Genomic DNA, 14,241 nt, shown 5'->3' on the forward strand with positions numbered 1-14,241 from the left:
TTGTTGCTTGTCTTGCCTGTGTTAAGACCACAATTATATTAATTATCCCAATCAAACTTTCATCTTTTTTAGGTATGATTTCCTTATTTCTAGAAATGGTTGTTCTTCTCTCATCCCGAACATCCCTATTAAATTTCCTGAGCCGATTGTCTCTGATTAATCGCTCTATTTCATCTTTGAGTTGCCTGCATTCATCGATCGTGTGGCCATGATCCTCATGAAACCTATAAAATTTTCTCTTATCTCTCTTTCCTGTAGTATCAAGTTTAACCTTCTTTAACCACTTGAACTGTGCACCATTTTTCTATATCCACATGAATACTTCAGATCTGGGCTCATTCAAAGGTGTATAATTATGGAATCTTATTCTGTTTCATTCTTCATTTCTGTTCGAATGGTAAGTCTGATATGAGTTGTAGTTTTTCTTATTTTGTCTTTTCTCATTGTTTTGTCTAGACTTCCTCTCTTCCCTGAGAGCTTGTCACTCGTAATCAAACCTGATGTACTTCTGAGCCCTTTGCATCAACTGGTAATAATCTACTGTTGGATTCTGTAACATCGTGAACCTCTGAGCTCTAAATAGTATCATTTTTGGTTTGTGGCTAGTACTATTCAAAGACACCTTGAGGACTAAAAATAAAAAGAAAATTAATTGAGATATGCACAATAAAAATTTAAGTGAACAAAAAAATCTAAGGACTCATCGGGTATTATAAAAAGATGGATCATAACCCAATGAGGGGCATTTTGGTCAATTCACTTAAAGAATTGATTTTTGACCAAAATATCAATTAAATTAAATAAAATTAAGGCATTGAATTAGGAAGAAATTTTGAAGTAAATTCAAATAAAAATGTGTAAAGGAAATAAAAGAAATGAAAACTAAAATTCTAATTTATTATAACATATGCATGACCCCACCATGACATAATTAAAATTTATAATTTAAATAGACTAAAATTTGGGAAAATATATTAGAGACAAGATAAAAAAAATTAACTAAAAACAAAAGCTCATTTTCTCTCTTCCTCTTCTAATTGCCGCCACCCTCTCCCCATTTTCTCTCTCTCTTTTCTTCATTTCCCCTATTTGCAACCTCCCTCCACTCTTGATTTCCCCACTTTTCCATCCATGTGTTCTCCATTAAACTAGTAGAAGATATTAAAGTAACCTTAGATTGAGGGATTGAAGTAAGAAGAACAAGACATTTGAAAGAGAAATTGAAGATTGGAAAGAGTCACCATTGAGGTAAGTGATTATTCTAGCTAAATTAATTGTGTATGCATGGGATTAGAGTTATTTATGAGGTGATTAACTTAAGAAATTTAAGAATCATACATGGAACCTAAGCTAGGGTTTTTGGCCAACCATTGAAAACTTAGGGTTTGATGTGTTCTAGCTAAATTGATGATGAATTCAAGTTTAATTGAAGTAGTATAAATGTTTGGGGTAGTAAAATTTCATGAGAATTTCATAAATTAGAAAATGGAAGATTAGGGTTCATGGGAAATTAAGGCTTTTATGTGGTGCTATGAAATTGATGTTTATAAGACCTAATTATGGTCATTTGACATATTTTAGTTGAGAAATTATGTTGAATTGATGAAGTGTACATGATTAGTGAAGTAAATGTTATGAAATTGAATGCACTTTGAAGTTGGGAATTTGGGGGTTTGAGAAAAATTTGGAAATTTTGTGCTATGAAGTGCTATGGATGTATTAATATTAAATTATGGTCATTTGGGGTGAGTTAAATGTGAATTGATGTTGGTTAGTGGAAGAAATTAAGGGAGGTGACAATTGAACCTTAGGGCAAAATTTTTGGACATTGAGTCTAGTGTGTTTGGAAGCTCATAAGTTGAACTACACAACTCCAATTGGTGTGAAACCAATTGGAAATAAAACTTAAGACATAGGTCTAGAATTTTCATGAAGATACCCTACCTAGAAAATGACCATAAGCTACTCTAAATGAGCCTTGAATATGGAGGTGGAATTTTGGAATCTGCAGTGGTGACCATTTGAATAGTAAAGTTTGCATTGTCATAACTCTCTCTAAAAAACTCAAAATTAGGTGATTCTTGAACCGATGGAAACCTTAAACATATTAGAACATTTCATATAGAATGTAAGATCAAATTATGAACTTTACCTAACCAAATTGCTGAGCAAAATTAGGTCAACAAATCTGCCAGAACTTGGAACTTACAGAATTAGGCACGTGAATAGTAAATTTGAATTGTCATAACTCTCTCTAGAAAACTTCAAATTAGGTGATTCTTGAATGATGGAAACCTTAAACATATAAGAAAATTTCATATGAAGAACTCAAGGCCAAATTATGAACTTAACTGAATTAAATTATTGAGTGAAGTTTAGTCAATGAATCTGCCAGAACCCGAATATGCAGAATTTGGACCATGTGAACAGTAAAATTTGCATTGTCATAGCTCTCTCTAGAAAACTCCAATTTAGGTGATTCTTGAACCAATGGAAACCTAAAGCATAGTAGAATATTTAATATGAAGAACTTAAGGCCAAATTATGGGCTTAACTCAATCAAATTGCTGGGCAAATTTAAGTCACTAAATTTGCCAGAATATGCTCACGTGAACAGTAACTACTGTTTTGGTCATAACTTGAGCTACACAAATCTAAATTAGGTGATTCAAAAAGAAAAATAAATTTAAGACCTAGAGGAATAATTTTCATGATGAACACTTTACCAAATTTTGATTGGAACTAGGTAAAAATTGGGTTCAAAATTAAATGTACCAAGCTGCCAAAAAACCAAAACTTTTTAAAATTTGCAAAGCTAATTTGGGATGCGTTAGACATTCATGTAATGAGTTCTTGGCTGCAATTGAGATGAGTATTGAGGTATTCTATTTGTGTGTTTTTAGTAGAAAAAGAAGTTGGGACGGACAAGGAGAAGTAAGTAAGGAGAAAAGAGTTCATTAAAGGTTTGTGAACAACTAACCTTTTCTTTTGTTTTTAAACTTGTAAATTGATTGGAACGAGTTTATTTGAATGAATTTGCTTTGAATGAGTTTAATTTGATTGAGATATGATTTTTTTCTTACATTTGAGAAATTTGGGTGTTGCCACCTCTATATGAGTTTTATGATGATTTGAATGTGTTTATTGGTTTATAAATGTGATTAGTGATTGGGAAACTTTTGAAAATTGTTTTGAAACCATAGTCACCATGACAGTCCCTTTTAAAACTCCCCAGTAGTAATGGGTACTTGGGGTTTGATATTTGATTATGATTATGCCCCCCATTAATAACGGTTAGTGGGGTGAGACTATATGAGTACTCATTAGCTAGCTAGCCCTTCCCTCATTAATAATGGTTAGTGAGGTTGCGATTTCTTTGCCATGGTGTACAACACGACATTGATCATGAAATTTTGTGTCATGGTCTAAATTGTGTGTTGATGTTGGCAACACTTATATTTGTGAATTGTGATTTATGAAGTATGATTTCTCATTTGAAAGTTGATTTTAATAAATGATTCTTATGGACTTAGAACTTTTGTGTGATGTTTTCATGCTTATGGAAAATATGATTTATTATATTGTAACAAGTTGTGCTTTATTTTAAGAGTTAAAGTTATTAGTTGTGCACCACTGAGTGATATACTCACCGATAGCTTATTTATGCTATCGCAGGTAAGGGAAAGGAGAAGGCTGCCGAGTGAGAGACTTGGAAGTAATATTTTGTATTGACTGTAGGTATATATAGTAAGTATACCTCTGTAATTTCCTTTGGATTTATTTTGTAGCTATATATATGAATGTTCGAACATTGAGCTGTTTGTATTAAAAAGCATTACATTATTAAAGCATTTTGGGATTTTAAATATTTGAAATTTTATTTTGAGACTTATGGAAATGTAACTTTTGTAATATTTAGTTATTATTATTTCCAATGAATGTTTACTTGACATGTAAATGAGTTTTGGATTTGCTAAAGTTTCAACCATCACAACGCAGTTTTTCACAGTATAAAAGTAAAATAAAATGCTATGTTTTGTTTAAAATCCCTTGTAGTATATTTAATGGGTTATCGGTAGGTGTAGTTTGGTAATTCTTTAGGTATGCTACAAGAACATGTCATGCCTTAAAGGGAATAAGGTGTGACAGATTCTTTATGAGTAAGTCTAAGAATTTTACAATTTTTTTTTTGCCTTTTTTTAAAGCCTCGTATGCTATTTCATGATTTAGGTTATTAATTTGTATGGCTTCAGTGTTAAATCGGGCGATATAGTCTCTCAGAGAATTACCATCATATTGTTTGATTTTCTAAAGATCAAAGGATAGCTTTTTTGAGGGATGGAAGAGATGAACTTATTCTTGAAATTGATAGCGAGATAGTGGAAGTTTTGGATCGATCCAAGCTTGAGGCGTTGGTACCATTTTTGTGTTAGCCCGATCAGCATTTTTGGAAATACTCTACATAGGTGGTAGTCATTCACATTTTGGATCATCATTATTGTTTGGAAGTTTGCCATGTGGCTCATCAGGTCCATTGTCCCATCATATTTATCTAACATGGATAATTTGAATTTTGATGGGACCTGCATTGTGACACCCCTTACTCGTCTACAGTGTAGCCGAGTAAGTTATGCCACTCAGTGTGTCGAAACACCAATTCATGTTTCAATTCCAATTAATCCCTTTTTATTCATTTATTTATAATTTTTGATAAATCTAAATTTTTTCGCAAATTTTATAGAAAATCCGGCAGAGTGCCGGCTATAAATTGGAAAACAGTTCTTCTGAACCTGTTTAAAAACACTTCCAATATAATTATAATCTCAATCTCAGTCAACCACCAACATTTTTCAACAATTTCTCAAATCAATTCAGTATCTCAAAATTCACATTCATCTCATATCACACCCAATTCAATGATAAATACTCATATTTATTTCTGAACATAGCTCATGGGTAATTACAGCAAAAATATGATTATATGAGTTTATAATATACATAACAAAAGTTTATAAATACAAAAGACTTAGGTAGCTCAATGTCCTACCAATGCACTGCAATTGTGAGGTGACTTTGAACTCTCAGTGCAGATCTAAAAACTCAACCTGTATGAGGTCGGCTGGACTCCCCAGCTATGTCTCCAGTACCTGTGCGTGGCAAAACCGACGCGCTTAGCAATTCCGCTTAGTGGTGATAATATAAAATAAAATAAAATAAAATAAAATAAAAACATGTATGCAGAATGTATGTTTACATTTTTTGGTAGACTTAATTTCAAATATTTATTGTAATATCATTTGATTAAAGTTTGATAAGATTTATTAACATCGCCCAAGTAACCTATACTAGTTGACTAGACTGGATAAATGGGTAAACTAGTACTGGGTACTAAGTACCTCGGACCATTACACCATCGGTCACATTGTGTCTCCCGGTGTGCAATGGAACAACTAATAAGCTGTAATAATTATCGGGGATTAAACCCGAGTATAACAACTCAATATCATAGCCAAAGGCTATTATGTCACAGAATGGCATGGAAAGCCATGAAATGCAGAATGGCATAAAGCCATATGTAGTACTGCTAACAGAATCCTATTGGCATGACAACCTATCCAAACCAATCACATTAGGCCTACTAGGGCATTTAACACTTTTCATTTATGTAATTCTTTGAAATTGAATTTTTATGATTGCTATTCATTTCATTGGTCAACCAAAATGTTGACTTTTGCATTGGCAATAGGTAAATTAGTTTAAATTTCATCAACATACCACATTTTTCATTTTAAACTTGTTGGTATTGGTTGCCAACACCATCTCTAAGATTAATGTGAATTGGACAGAATTTTCAGTTTTCAAGCTTTGGGTTTACTGTTCCATTAGTCACTTTTGCAGTGGGAATTTGGAAAAATGATCAACATAAAAGTTGTTCCTTATTTTGTCTAGTTGAATTCCCTTTTTTGAATCACTCCATTTGGAGTTTTGTAACTCAAGTTATGGTCCAAAAACCACAACTGGCCGGATTGGATAGAATGCAAAATTCTGGGCAAAACTGGTTCTGCCAGATTTGATAACCTAAGTTTGGTTGGCAATTTGACTAGGTTATGGTCATAATTTGGGTCAAGTTTCTTCATGAAAGTTATTGGTATATATCTCAGCTTATTTCTGGTAAAATTTCAGGTCAATTGGACCTTACTACATTGAGTTATGGCCAAATGACCAAACACTGTTCATTTGGTCATTTTGCCCGTGCATCGCAGTCACCGGATTAGGGCAAGCTTTTGGTCCACTTGGTTTGGTTTTATGGGCATGGTTTCTTCACCAAAGTTGTGCAATTATGTGTCTAGGTTCATGTTCAATTTGCCTTGCACCAATTGAACATCTACAATTCAAGTTACAGCTGCCCAAACCTGCTGGACTCATGTCCAATTCTGCAGGTCACCTAGGGCAGCCACACCAAACCCAAATCCCATCACTTAACACACTTCATTTTTGGTTTAAACAGAACTAAATGGTCACTAATTGACCATTAATACCCATTTTCATCATCACATGGTCAAAGTCCCATTTCCCCACCCCAAACCCTAACTCAAACATTACCATTCATGCATTTTCATTGCATTTCTTCAATCCACTTACAAAATGCACATTAAAAGCAGCCATAATAACCTTTTAACTTCATTAAAATCATCACAAACAAACCCTAACTATGGCTGCCAAAAATTTAGGGTTTACATACAATTGGTATTCAACAATTTTTCTTTGTAATTTACACTCATTTATACTTACTCAATATAAATTTGAAGAGAAACATAAGTTTAAGTCACTTACCTCTTAGGGAGCTAATCCAAAGCTTATAAGAAGTCTTTCTTTTTAATTCTTTTTGCTCCCAAAAGAATCTCCAAGATGCAAGAACACATTTTTGTGTTGGGAGTTTAGGGTTTAGTTGGGTAGAAGTTGGTGAAATCAAGCTTGAAAAAGTTTGAAAATGGTGGCTATGGTGGAGGCTTACGGCAAGGAAGAAAGGAGAAATGAGAAATCTGGTTTTTCTCTCATTTTTCAGCCCATTTGTTTCTTTTAAATAAAGTTATGCCATGTGTCAACATTGGGTTGGGTGGGAGAACTTTAATGACATCATTATGATGTCATAAGTCCATTTTCCTTTATTTTCTTTTCATTTCTTGTCTATTTAATTGCAATTAAAATTTTTAACATTATTTATTCATATTTTATGTTATATAAATTATTTATTTAACTGGACAAGTTGGTCAAAGATCATCTCTAAAGTTGAAATGACCAAAATGCCCTCCGTTTGGCTTAACGGGCCAAAATTATCTGTACTGATTGAAAATTTTTTCTAAGTATTTTCTTAGCATTCTAATGCCATAAGAACCTCAATAACTCTTCTCTGGAGTCCCAGAAATTATTTTATAATTTTTCCCCTGAGTCTAGGGCTCCTAGTTGCGAGAACCGCAACTTCTCACTAGGTTACCCATCGCTAGGGCACCGGCTCATTTAACTTGGTTGTATCTTATTTCTAAAATTTTTGCTAAATTTTTCTTATTAATATTTGAGTTAATTATAGTTTCTCACTTTAGTTTAAATATTTTTCTGGACGTTCTAGCTATCCGGACCGACACTGGTCACTAGAACAGTAGACTGTACGGACTAGCTATAGTGAGGATGTTACAACTCTTCCCCTCTAATAAAAATTTCGTCCTCGAAATTTACCTGATGCAAACGGTTGAGGGAACTGTTGCCTCATCATCTCTTCACTTTCCCAAGTTGCCTCTTCAGTGTTGTGATGCTTCCAAAGCACTTTCACCAGTGGAATTTGTTTATTTCTTAGTTCCTTCACTTCTCGAGCTAGGATCCATATAGGTTCTTCTGTATATGTCAAGTCCGGTTGGATTTCAATCTCTTCCATGGAAATGACATGTGAAGGGTCTGAGCGATATCTCCTCAGCATAGAAACATGGAATACATTGTGAATTTTATCCAGTTCTGGTGGTAAAGCTAGCCGATAGGCCACTGGTCCCACACGTTCAATAACTTCATATGGGCCGATGAACCTAGGGCTTAACTTACCCTTTCTCCCAAACCTCAGTACTTTCTTCCACGGTGAGACTTTGAGAAACACTTTATCACCAACTGCATACTCTATCTCTTTTCTCTTCAAGTTGGCATATGATTTCTGTCTATCTGAGGCAACCTTCAGGTTAGCTTTGATTATCTTCACTTTCTCCTTAGTCTGTTTCACCAGGTCTGGTCCTACCAGCTTATCTTCGCCCAATTCAGTCCAACATATTGGGGTTTTACATTTCCTCCCATACAGTGCTTCATACGGAGCCATTTGAATGCCAGCTTGGTAGCTATTGTTGTATGCGAATTCTGCCAGTGGTAGGTATCTATCCCAACTCCCCTCAAAATCAATGACACAACTCCTTAGCATATCCTCCAGGATCTATCACATAATTCACAGTGTTACAATCATTTCAATTTATTAATTACAAAAATTCAATTAGGTCTTAGGTTTACCTGGATTACTCGTTCTGACTGTCCATCCATCTGGGGATGAAAAGCCATGCTAAAACGGAGTTGTGTGCCCAAGGCTTCTTGCAACTTTTTCCAGAATCTTGATGTAAACCTTGGGTCTCGATCAGATATGATGGAAAGTGGGATTCCATTCAGTCTAACTATCTCACTGATATACAATTCTACTAGCTTCTCCAGTGAGTAGTCAGTCCTAACTGGTAGAAAATGTGCTGACTTCATCAATCTATCCACTATCACCCACACTGCATCATGCTTCCTTTAGGTGAGAGGTTGACCACTAACAAAATCCATAGTGACCCAGTCCCATTTCCATTCAGGTATGCTTATAGGCTGTAGCAATCCTGATGGAACTTGATGTTCTGCTTTAACTTGCTGACATGTCAAACACTTAGTCACATAGTCAGCTATATCCCTCTTCATACCAGGCCACCAATAATGAGGCTTCAAATCATTATATATTTTTGTGCTCCCCGGGTGCATAGCATAAACACTAGTGTGTGCTTCTTTCAAAATACTAGTCTTCAGTTCCCCATCATCTGGTTCACACACTCTTCCTCTGTAGTACAGACACCCATCTGCTTTTACCTCATAATCATTTTCCTTCTCCTCAGGAATTTTACCCATAATGGCCATTAGCTTTTCATCTGCCCTCTGTCCATCTTGTATCTGCTGTAGCAGGGTTGGCCTCACTTGCAACTCAGCCAAAATAGCTCCATCTTGAGCTAAGGACAGACAGGCATTGAGTGATCTTAAAGCTGTGATGGACTTCCTGCTCAAAGCATCAGCAACTACATTTGCCTTCCTAGGATGATAATCTATCACACAATCATAATCCTTTAGGAACTCAATCCATCGCCTCTGTCTAAGATTGAGCTCCTTCTGGGTTGGCAAATATTTTAGACTCTTGTGGTCTGTATAGATGTAACATTTTTCACATTATAAATAATGCCTCCATATCTTCAGTGCGAAGATAATTGCTGCTAACTCCAGGTCATGAGTAGGGTAGTTCTGTTCATGTGGCCTTAACTACCTGGAAGCATAGGCGACCACTTTCCCCTCTTGCATCAATACACACCCTAGCCCATTATGCGAGGCATCACTATAGACCACAAAGTCTTTTCCTGACACTGGCTGTGTTAACACTGGTGCTTCTGTTAACATAGCCTTTAGCCTCTCAAAACTAGCTTAGCACTTGTCATTCCAGCCAAATTTCACATTCTTGTGCAACAACTTGGTCATTGGAGCAGCTATAAGAGAGAACCCCTTCACAAATCTTCTATAATACCCAGCTAGCCCCAAGAAACTTCTGACCTCAGTTGTATTTCTGGGAGGCTTCCATTCCATCACTGCTTCTATCTTTTTGGGATCCACTCTAATCCCCTCAGCTGACACTATGTGTCCAAGAAAAGAGATCTCACTCATCCAGAAGTCACACTTGGACAACTTAGCATATAGCTTCTTTTCTCACAGGGTTTGTAGAACAATCCTCAAATGTTCATCATGTTCTTCCCTGGTCTTGAAATACACCAGAATATCATCAATGAAGACCACTACAAACCGATCTAAGTATGGATGGAAGATACGGTTCATAAGGTCCATAAATGCTGCTGGTGCATTTGTTAACCCAAACGGCATCACTAGAAATTCATAATGCCCATATCGGGTTCTGAATGCAGTTTTTGACACGTTTGCATCCTTTACCCTCAACTTATGATACCCTGATCTGAGATCCATTTTCGAAAATACACCGGCTCCTTTCAATTGATCAAACAGATCGTCGATTCTGGGCAATGGATATTTGTTCCTCACAGTTACTTTGTTCAACTGCCGGTAATCAATACACAATCTCAAGGTTCCATCCTTCTTCTTCACAAATAGCACCGGAGCTCCCCATGGTGACACACTGGAGCGTATGAACCCCTTATCAAGCAACTCTTGCAACTGAGTTTTCAAGTCCCTCAATTCAGTGGGTGCCATCTTATAAGGAGCAATAGAAATGGGTGCTATACCCGGCTTTACCTCAATAGCAAACTCAACTTCCCTTTCTGGTGGTAAACCAGACAACTCTTCAAGAAATACATCTGAAAAGTCTCTTATTGTGGGTATGTCACCCAAGTTTGGCTTAGCCTGCCTAGTATCAACCACGTGTGCTAGGTAAGCTTCACAGCCTTTTCTCATCATTCTTCTTGCAACTGTGGCTGAGATAACATTGGATAGGAAATCTATCCTTTCACCCACAATAGTGATCTCATTACCCTCAGAAGTTTTCAGAGAAATTCTCTTCAATTTACAATCAACTATTGCCTGATGACGTGACAACCAGTCCATTCCCAAAATCACGTCAAACTCGTGGAAGGGCAACTCAATTAGGTCTGCCGAGAATTCATACCCTTGAATCCTCAACGGGCAACCCTTATACACTTTATTCACTACCACACTGTGGCCTAGTGGATTTGTGACCAGAATGTCTTGATCACTCTCCTCTACTAGAACTCCCCTCTCTATGGGTAGTTTAATGCAAATGTAGGAATGAGTGGATCCTAGATCCATTAATGCATGTACAGAAGTGTTGTAGAGGGAAAGCGTACCCCTGATGACACCCGGGGAATCTTGCTCCTCTTGAGCTCTGATGGCATAGGCCCTGGCTGGTATTCTAGTGTCTGGCCTCTCAGCTGACTCAGATGCAGGCCTCAGTGATGGACCAGCTGCCTCAGGTTTACCGGGCTTCCTACCCTTTTGTGGTACAGGAATAGGTCTGTCAGTTTGTGTTAGAGCAACTGTAGTAGTCCTCATCGGACAATTATAGGTCTGTCAGTTTGATCTGATGTTCTGTTGATCCACATCGTAAGCATGCACCGGTCACTCGCCAAAATTCCCCCTTATGCCAATTCTGACAGTGCTGACAAGCAGAAGATATAGGGGCTGGTCCCTTAAACACCGTCCCTGGAGAGCTGCCCATTGATGGTGTGGACTGGCCTCTCCTAGGTGTGAACTGCAGTGCAGGCCTCGAGATCGACTCAACTGTGGTGGTCACGAACTCGAGCAGGGAGGACCCTTACTTCTTCTTGGGAGAGAAAATGTCTGGATCGACCGGACCCCTCTTCTGCTGTCTTTCCCTTCTATTTTATTCATTGATTCTGACCCTTTCCACTTTTGATGCTGCATCTGCCAGTTTAGAAAAATCCGTGATCTCCAGTGCTGTGATCATGACTTTGATGTTGTCATTGAGCCCTTCTTCAAACCGTCTGTACGTCTCTACCTCTGTAGGGACTATCTCCCTCCCATACCAGCTCAGTTTGACAAACTCACGCTCATACTCAGCCACTAACAACCGTCTCTGTCTCAGACTGATAAATTCCCTTCTTCACTCTTCTCTCTTCTAAATACACCTTGCTAACATATTTCTTCTTGAACTCTATGAGGAAGAATTCCTAGGTGATCCTTTCAGGTTGCACCACACTGGTTACTGCATCCCACCATTAATATGCATAATCCTGAAGTAGGGACACAGCACCCGCTGGGTTCTGCTCGGGGGTGCAGTTTAGCTATTTTAGCAGTCTAATTGTTCTATCCAGCCAGTTTTCTGTGGCCATGGGATCATACTCCCTCTTCCCAAAGAAATCTACAGCCCCATGCTTCCTCAATTTCTCCAAATGAGATTTCTGTGGTGCTGGTGGTGGTTGTGGCTGTGGTTGTGGTGGTGGAATTGGCCCCATCATTTGCCGGTAAAACTCGGTCATTTGTTGAAATAGTGCAAACTGAGGTTGGGCAGGTGCCTCAGCTGCTGGTGGAGCAGTTCTCCTCGCCTCAGACTTCACCCTTGGTGGAGCATGACTCTCCACCTCTTCATCAACTGCTCTTTGCGAAGCAGGATCCATGTCCTATTCAAAATAAGAAAACAAACAGATCTGCATGAGTGTCACCTCAACACTTACAAATGTAATGCAATGGTATGTACTCTATCTAGACCTAGAAATGCCTAAACCGATGCTCTGATACCACTAAATGTGACACCCCTTACTCGTCTACAGTGTAGTCGAGCAAGTTATGCCACTCAGTGTGTCGGAACACCAATTCATGTTTCAAATTCAATTAATCCCTTTTTATTCATTTATTTATAATTTTTGATAAATCTAAATTTTTTTGCAAATTTTATAGAAAATCCGGCAGAGTGCCGGCTATAAATTGGAAAACAGTTCTTCTAAACCTATTTAAAAACACTTTCAATATAATTATAATCTCAATCTCAGTCAACCACCAACTTTTTTCAACAATTTCTCAAATCAATTCAGTATCTCAAAATTCACATTCATCTCATATCACACCCAATTCAATGATAAATACTCATATTTATTTCTGAACACAGCTCATGGGTAATTACAGTAAAAATATGATTACATGAGTTTATAATATACATAACAAAAGTTTACAAATACAAAAGACTTAGGTAGCCCAATGTCCTACTAATACACTGCAATTGTGAGGTGACTTTGAACTCTGAGTGCAAATATGAAAACTCACCCTGTATGAGGTTGGCTGGACTCCCCAGCTATGTCTCCAGTACCTGCGCGTGGCAAAAGTGACACGCTAAGCAATTCTGCTTAGTGGTGACAATATAAAATTAAATAAAATAAAAACATGTATGCAGAATGTATTTTTACATTTTTGGGTAGACTTAATTTCAAATATTTATTACAATATTATTCGATTAAAGTTTGGTAAGATTTATTAACATTGCCCGAGTAACCTATACTATTTGACTGGACTGGATAAATGGGTAAACTGATACTGGGTTCTAAGTACCTCGGACCATTACACCATCGGTCACATTGTGTCTCCCAGTGTGCAACGGAACAGCTAATAAGCTGTAATAATTATCGGGGATTAAACCCGAGTATAACAACTCAATATCATAGCCAAAGGCTATTATGTCACAGAATGGCATGGAAAGCCATGAAATGAAGAATGGCATGAAGCCATATGCAGTACTGCTAACAGAACCCTATTGGCATGCCAACCTATCCAAACCAATCACATTAGGCCTACTAGGGCATTTAACACTTTTCATTTATGTAATTCTTTGAAATTGAATTTTTATGATTATTATTCATTTCATTGGTCAATCAAAATGTTGACTTTTGCATTGGAAATAGGTAAATTAGTTTAAATATCATCAACATACCACATTTTGCATTTTAAACTTGTTGGTATTGGTTGCCAATACCATCTCTAAGCTTAATGTGAATTGGACAAAATTTTTAGTTTTCAAGCTTTGGGTTTACTGTTCCATTAGTCACTTTTGCAGTGGGAATTTGGAAAAATGATCAACATGAAAGTTGTTCCTTATTTTGTCTAGTTGAATTTCCTTTTTTGAATCACTCCATTTGGAGCTTTGTAGCTCAAGTTATGGTCCAAAAACTACAACTGGCCAGATTGGACAGAATCCAAAATTCTGGGCAAAACTGGTTCTGCCAGATTTGGTAACCTAAGTTTGGTTGGCAATTTGACTAGGTTATGGTCATAATTTGGGTTAGGTTTCTTATGAAAGTTGTTGGTCTATATCTCAACTTATTTCTGGTAAAATTTTAGGTCAATTGGACCTTTCTACATTGAGTTATGGCCAAATGACCAAACACTGTTCATTTGGTCATTTTGCCCAGGCAGACTGCAGGTCACTCGGAT

Source organism: Hevea brasiliensis, chromosome 9, assembly GCF_030052815.1.
Source record: "Hevea brasiliensis isolate MT/VB/25A 57/8 chromosome 9, ASM3005281v1, whole genome shotgun sequence".
NCBI classification, from domain to species: domain Eukaryota; kingdom Viridiplantae; phylum Streptophyta; class Magnoliopsida; order Malpighiales; family Euphorbiaceae; genus Hevea; species Hevea brasiliensis.